The following is an 8,189-nucleotide window of genomic DNA, read 5'->3' as shown; positions in this document are numbered from 1 at the left end:
ACCATGTACAGATATCCTCTGTCAAATCTTTATGTATTTGTGGGTGTACGCCCACTCTACCTCCCATACCCGTTCCATTTATGTGTCTATCCAAGTACTTAGCTTTTATTGTTGTTAGTGCCATTGAATTGGTTTCAACTCATAACAACCCAGTATATGGTTTCCAATGAGTGGCTGGTGAATTTGAACCACCTACTCTGGTAGCGTAATGGTTACGAATCTGGCTGCGAACCACTAGTTCAGCAGTTCGAAACTACCAGCTGTTCCACAGGAGAAAGATGAGGTGTTCTGTTCCTGTAAAGATTTACAGCCTCAGAAGCCCTGTGCAGGTTTGTTATGAGTTGGAACCGACTCCACAGCACACAGCCAGCCAGCCACGTGTGGTTCGAACCAACCTTGAGGTCCAGTGCTTTATCCCACAGCGCCACACCAGGCTCTACCGTAGATCACTGTTCCTGCAGGGTTGTGTATATAACAGTATTTACTTTGCCTCCCTTTAACTCTTGCATTCCTTCATCATTCTTCGGCCAAACTCCCTCTTGTTATATATTATCACCCAAGTTAACACATGTCTACTCTCTATCTGGACTCCTGGTGTGGCGCTGTAGGATCAGCACTGGACTGCCAACACAAGGTCGGCAGTTCAAACTCACCAGCTGTTCCTTGGAAACCATATGCAGGGTCACTATGAGTCAGAACTGACTTGATGGCACTTAACAACAACAACAAATCCTCTAGCCAGTGAACTCCTCCTCCTCTCTCTTACCCCTGGTTACCATCAAAGAATATTTCTGTTAATGTGAAAACCTTTTCCTAACTTTGTATAATAATATTCTCATACAATATTTGTCCTGCTGTGATTGTGGGTTCTCTTGTCATTTTCTTTGTTGCTGTTGTTGGAATGTTTACTAAATCTGTATGATTTTCTTCTTTTTTATTTTGATAAGCTGTTACTAGGTGCCATCAAGTCAGTGCTGACTCATAGTGACCTTATATACAACAGAACAAAACACTGCCCAGTCCTCCACCAACCTCATAGTCCTTGCTACACTTGAGCCCATTGCTGCTGCCACTGTGCCAATCTATCTCATTGGGAGTCTTCCTCTTTTTAGCTGACCCTTCTCTTTACCAAGCATGATGTCTTTCCCTGAATTATGAGAGATGAAGTCTGGTCATCCTGGCTTCTAAGGTGCATTCTGGCTGTGCTTCTTCCAACACAGATTTGTTTGTTCTTTTCGCAGTCCGTAGTACTTTTAATATTCTCCTCCAAATAGCAAATCTGCTGCATAAGACCTCTTTCAAGTGTTGAAGAGCAAAGATGTCAGTTTGAGGACTAAGGTTCGCCTGCCCTAAGCCAAGTGTATTCTCAAGAACCTCGTATGCATGTCAAAATTGAACAATGAATAAGAAAGACTTTAGAAGGATTGATGCATTTGAGTTACTTTAATGAGAAGGTATATTGATTTTCTTTGAAGTTAACCTGTAATTTATTAATTTCTTCCCCAATTTAAAACAACTAATTTTACCCTACAATCCTCTCGACTTCCTTGCCATTTGGAAGTTCTGTAACTATACCATTCCCTCTTTTTGCTTTGTAGTTGTCTTCATTATAAATAGATATCTCTGGCTCCCTTGTAGGTTTGTTTTACTTTTGGATGCTTCTGTATCTTAATCGACTTCTGGGTGGTATTGTATGTTAAACTCAGGTTGTTGTCTGCATTTTTTTGGTTCTCTTTCCAAAGAACTCCTTTTAGTTTAGTTTTTATTTTGTTTTTGTAAATTTGATCTGTTCCTTTCATTTCTATGCATCTGGAAATGTTCTGATTTCACTATCATGTTTGAGGGACAATTTTGCTGGCAGTTGTAGTTATCTGTTGTTGTTATTTAGTGCCGTTGAGTCGGTTCTGACTCACAGTGACCCGATGCACCACAGAATGAAACACTGCCTGGTCCCAGACCATCCTCACAATTGTTATTGTTCTGTTACTGTGCTAATCCATCTCATTGGGGGTCTTCCTCTTTTTTGATGACCCTCCTTAGTATGACAAACTGATAGCCAAGTGGTGCTTTTAGTTCTCTTGTGCTGCTCTAACAGAAATACCACATGGATGGCTTTAACAAACAGCAATTTAGTTTCTCACAGTTTAGGAGGCTAGAAGTCCAAATCTCTAGGGAAAGGCTCTGGGGAAAGGTCCTTGCCTCCTCTCAGCATCTGTAGGTGCAGCATTCCTTGGAGATCTCCAGGTGTCTTGGCATCAATCTTAACCTGGATCTAGGTGCTTCACAGTGTAGGGACCTCTGGTCCAAAAGATGTTCTCCACTTAGCAATTCTTCCTTGGTAATAGTTGTTGTTGTTAAGTACCATGGAGTCGGTTCCGACTCATAGTGACCCTGCACAGGGTTCCTGAGGCTATAAATGTTTACGGGAGCAGAAAGTTTCATCTTTCTCCCACAGAGTGGCTGGTAGTTTTGAACTGCCGACCTTGAAGTTAGCAGCCCGATTCATAACCACTACGCTATGCTACGAGAGCTCCTTTTGGTGATAGTAGGTTCCTCAAAAGAGACTGACTCAAGATACAAGCTAATCCTGTAGACTGCATCATGTTGTTGTTGTTACGTGCCATTGAGTCAGTTCCAACTCATTGCAACTCAGGGTTCCCAAGGACCAGCTGGTGGGTTTGAACCACCAATGCTGTGATTTGCAGTCTAGTGTTTCTCTTACAGCACCACACCAGGAGTTCATTAGCATCATATGATTAGTGTCAAAGAAGTGAGGGTTTATAAAACAGGATAACTCACCTGATGAGGGCTGAGCACATCAGATCACATCATGGGAGTATTTGCATCATATTAGATCTCACCATGAAGGAGATTGTTGCTGTTGTTGTTAAGTGCCATTGAGTCTTTCTGACTCATAATGAGTTTCCAAGGAGCAGCTGGTGAGTTTGAACTACTGACCTTCCTGTTAAAACCAACCTTGTGATCCAGAGCTTATTCACACCAGGGCTCCATGGAGCTGGTATAGATGGCAGATGTGGAGGTGATTACTACATTGTAACTGCAAAGCCACTGAGAATCCAGACCTAGCCAAGTTGACACCAAGCTATAACTATCAACCTGGGTATATTTTTCTTGGTTGATAATTTTTTCTTATAAAGTTGTCTCTGTGTCATCCCATTGTCTGCATGGTTTCTGCTGAGAGATAAGAGTTTAGTCTTATTGGTTCTCCTTTGTAGGTAACTTAGTTTCCCCAAGCTGCTCTCAGGATTCTTTCCTTTGTCTTTAGTTTTGGAAAGTTTGATTATGATTTGTCTTTGTGATTGTCTTTTGGAGTCTATCCTGTTTGGGGTTCGACCTGAACTCTTATGGTAAGCCCCAACCCAAGGGTTTTGAATTCTGACCTCTGGGTTGCTCAGACTTGGGTCCAGATCATCTGCACCTTCTCGTGAAGCTTCTGTCTTCCATTTCACCCTCTGAGCTCCCTTGGCTTTTGGCATCTTGTCTGTCACCCTTTCAATGCTTTGTGTGGCCTAAGGGGTTTTGCTGTATTTACCTTCCCTTTCCACCCAGAGGGTGACTTGGTAGCTTAGAACTTCATGGTTGTAGTTCCTTCTTGGTGGGACTCAAGTCTGTGCTTCTCTGCCTTCACGTGTTTGGCCTCATAGGTTTCTTGTGGGTCTGAGAACACTTCCTGTTTGCTGTGTTTTGCCTTCCATAGGTTTTGACCTTGGGTTGCTATGATTTGGAATGGTGTTTGGTGTTCTAGTGTTGGTTGTTGGTCTGAAAGTTGAGCCAAACAGTCTGACCCTGATTCATGATTCTAATTGACCTTCAGCAACTATTAAACAAGAAGATTCTTACCTCCTTCCTTTAGCCATTGGAACTAGGGCAGAGAGGGTTGATGGAATATAAGTGTTTTTCATTAAATTAACCAAAAGCAAACCCACTGTCATCAACTCAATTCAAACCCATAACAACCCTATAAAGGGTTTCCGAGACTGTAAATCTTAATGGGAGCAGAAAGTTGTGTGTAAAACTGCCTTCTGGAATATAGATGAACCTCACTCAGATAAATTTGTTATGTGTAAATCTGCATTCAGGAATGCAAATGAACCTCACTAATAACTCATAGTAAGTAAAGCTTTGCTCAGGAACACAAGTGAATCTCACTAACCAACTGTTATGTGTAAGTCTACATGAATACAAAATACAAATTAAAATTTGTTTCCCTTCACAAAACGGCTTTCCCAGAGGATACTATTAAATATAAAATTTCTTGTATGAATTTGTTGTTGTTATTAAGTGCTGTCGAGTTGGTTCCAACTCATAGGAACCCTGTCTAGAGTTTCCAAGGAGCAGCTGGTGGGTTTGAACCACAGACCTTGTGGTTAGCAGTTCAGTGCTTATCCTACAGCGTACATTTAGAGGGCTGGTTTTCCTCATAGATTTTTTGGAGCAGACATGTTTAAAATAAGATATAAAATCAGGAGAACAAACCCATTAATAGGAATTAGTCCATTTCCAAAAGTCATCAGGTAACAAAGCCAAGTATTGCTGTAGATGCCAGGAAAATTGGAATTGGAACTGAGCTGAACTGGAGTATCTGTTTTAAAAGCCTTGGCATAGACCCTGAGAGACCCAGCATCCCTTGTTAGGTTTTCTCAGCCTGCTGAGATGCTGCCCTTTCCATGTAGCTTTCAAAACCATTCTTGACCTTAAAGTGGGGCAGAGAGCAGGGGACTTCGTCTTGATTCTGTTTCTGGCTCTGTAGTGTACTAGCTCTGCCACTTTGGGTCACCACTAACCTTTCTGGACCTCGATTTCTTTACCTGTAAACTAGAGCTCATTAAACCAAATTCTAAGGAGGCTTGGTGGCATAACAGTTAAGCAGTCAGCTGCTAGCCAGTAGGTTGGCTGTTCAAACCCACCCAGTAGGTCCATGGAGAAAGATCTGGCAATCTGCTCCTGTGAATGTTAAGCCAAAACAAAACACCCCCTAAGTCACTGTCGTGTAGTTAATTCCAACTTAGACTCACCCTAGAAAACTGTACAGGGTGGTTCTCCTCTGCCAGGTGGAGTTTCTAAGAGTCAGAGTTGACTTTGACTCAATGGCCCACAGCAACATACAAGCTCTCAGCGTTCTTAGGAGGATCAGAGGTAGTCAATGACTCTCAGTAAAGGTGGTTTACACCATTTTAGTCTGTTGATGAAACAACTTCTTAGGTCTAAGTCTCTAATCTTCTCTTTATGGGATTCTTTGGGTTCAGGTTTTGTCCAGGGTCAAGGAGGTCAGTTTGAGAGAGCATTGAGGAATTTATATTTTCCCAACTCAACCCACCTTTTTAGAAGGCCCCAGAGAGGAAAATAAATTAATTGCAGCACAACCTAGCAACTTATCAGGGCTTAGGGCCCCTGATCATGAACTCATCTAAGGCCTAATCAGTGCAAAAGATGACCTTTTTCTTGAGACTAACTGTCAAATAAGACTTTGCCCCACTTTAATTCAGGAGGTGTTGAGTCAATAAATAGTTTTTCTAGAGAGTCAAATCTACAAGTTTGATAAAAAATGCCAAGTTGGTGTTTTGCGTGACGTCTCCCACATGAGACATGACCCTGAAGAAAACACGAAAGCAAACTCCACTCTAATGAATGATGGGACTCAGAGCCCTGTGCTGGTCCCCGAGGGATCCTTTCTGGACTCTTGTGCCTGTGTATGGGAGCAAGAAATCTTCCCAGGAAGAATGGGTGAATGGGTTGGAGTCCTTTTGGGTCCAGTTGACTCCAGTCCATGAAATTCCAAAAGGGTAATCTTGATAGATTTTCTCTAAGGACACAGAACAATCACGGGAGCTTATTAGAAAAAAGTTTTAAGCAAATTGAAAACTGCATTGGTAAGAAAAAGTCCAAGAAAGTTGTGCTGAGGAATTTTTTTCCCTTCACATCAGTGCATCTACTCATTCTTCAAGGTTAGCAAAGACTGACCTATAAGAATTTCACTGGGAAACCTTACTTCATCCATCCTGTAACCCTAATCTTGCCCCTTTTTGTTTCCAAAATTCAAAGAACATTTGAAAGCAGTCTCTCAAGTATGCTAAAAATGTCATTTGATGTGTAAATTGAAGAGTGCAAATTCTTCAGGGAAGGGTTAAAGAGATGGGAACGCTGCCATTAAAAGTATATGTACCCGAAGGATCTGTTTTTGCTTAATAGAGGTTTCTATGAGTGTGGAGTCCCCGGTGTGGTGCTGTGGGTAAAGCACTGGACCACAAGGTCTGTTTGAACCACAAGGTCGGCAGTTCAAACTTACCAGCTGCTCCTTGGAAACCCTATACAGAGTCGCTATGATTCAGAACTGACTTGATAGTAACAATGATTGTGTAGCAATTCTTTTTATATTACTCATATTCAGTATCTATTTTATAGAAAATATGCAAGGAAGTAAAGGAGACACCATATTGCTAACAATTCCACCCTATCCTGTGGGGAAATCATAAGTGCTTTATATTATGACATTGTCTAATTTCTACCTTAGTTTTGTGTTTTATATATATATTTGTTGTTGTTAAGTTCCGTGGAGTCGGGTCTGACTCATAGTGACCCTGTATATAGGGTTTCTGAGGAGCGGCTGCTGAGCTTTAACTGTCAACCTTGAAGTTCAAACTAACTTTGCAGTCCATCACACTAACCCATAGTGCTACAACAGGACTCCATAGCTATATATATGACATCTATCTATCTATCTATCTATCTATCTATCTATCTATCTATCTATCTATCTATCTAGTTGTTGTTGTTGTTAAGTGCTTTGGAGTCAGTTCTGACTCATAACAACCCTGTATAGGGTTTCCAAGGAGCAACTGGTGAGCTTGAACCACTGACCTTGCCACACCAGGCCTCCATATGTATATCAAACATGCATAAGTATATTGTTGTTAAGTGGCATCAAGTCGGTTCTGAATCATAGCCACCCTGTATAGGTTTCCAAGGTTGTAAATCTGTGGGAGCAGAAAGACTCCTCTTTCTTCCATGCAGTGGCTGATGGGTTAGAACCACCAATCTTGTGGTTCACAGTCCAGTGCTGATCCTACAGTTACCATATATATATATATACTCCTGGTGTGGAGTCCTGGTGTGGTGCTGTGGGTTCATGCGCGAGACTGCAAAGCCGCTTGAACTGCAAGGTCGGCAGTTCAAGCTCACCAGCTGCTCCTTGGAAACCCTATACAGGGTCGCTATGGGTCAGAATCGACTCGACGGCACTTAAAAGCAACAACTCCTGGTGTGGCACTATAGAATCAGCATTGAACTGAGACCACAATGTCAGCAGTTTAAACTTACCAGCCACTCCTTGGAAACCATATAGAGGGTCGTTTTGAGTCAGAACCAACTGACAGCGCTTAACAATGACATATATAGCTACATATAGAGTACAGGAAAGTTGTGGCTAGGAGGAGAGCAGCAGGTGCTTTGTGTCCAGTTGGCTCCCATACTTCCAAGCCATAGCCATAAAACCTTTGGAGGTTCCCAACATGTAGTTGGGACACTACCCCCCATGAAGCTTAGTTTTACAAAAAGGCAGAGTTCTGGACCCCATCTCAGACTTACTAAATCTGAATCTCTCCTCTTGGAACCTAAGAATCTGCATTTTAAGATTTCTCACCTTGAGTTTAATGCCCCCCAGTTCCCTTGTCCTTTCACCCTTGGAGGTGATGGACAATCCGCTGATCAGTAATCCAGTATGGTCTGCTGTACCTGGTGCTCTGCTTCTAATGCTCTGCTCGGTGCTTTGAAGTAAAAGCCACGTAAGCAGAGGAGTTACTCTTTTTATAAAGTCACTTCTTGGTTGTAGCTAAGATGGAAAGCTGCAAAGCATGCTATTCAGCATAATAGCAAATTCATAATTGTATTTTCTTTTGGAATCCAGTCTTAGCAGATTGTTACTTTGTGTTCAGCCAATAATTAAAATGAAGTTAACATTCCCAGACTTGACATTGGTCTGCAATTAAATGTTTGCCCCATTAAAAAAAATGAGTAGTCAATAGGCAGTTAACTGAATTGTAATTAAAGACACAATTGCTTTTAACTCACAACTCAAGATTCCTTTTATTGGCTCATGTTGCAGATTGAATTATACCACCCTCCCCCACTCTGGTGCGGTGCTGTGGGCAAAGTCGTTTGAACTGCAAGGT

Source organism: Chrysochloris asiatica, unplaced genomic scaffold (assembly GCF_000296735.1).
Source record: "Chrysochloris asiatica unplaced genomic scaffold, ChrAsi1.0 scaffold00001, whole genome shotgun sequence".
Lineage (NCBI taxonomy): Eukaryota > Metazoa > Chordata > Mammalia > Afrosoricida > Chrysochloridae > Chrysochloris > Chrysochloris asiatica.
Note: the sequence above shows the minus strand (reverse complement) of the source record.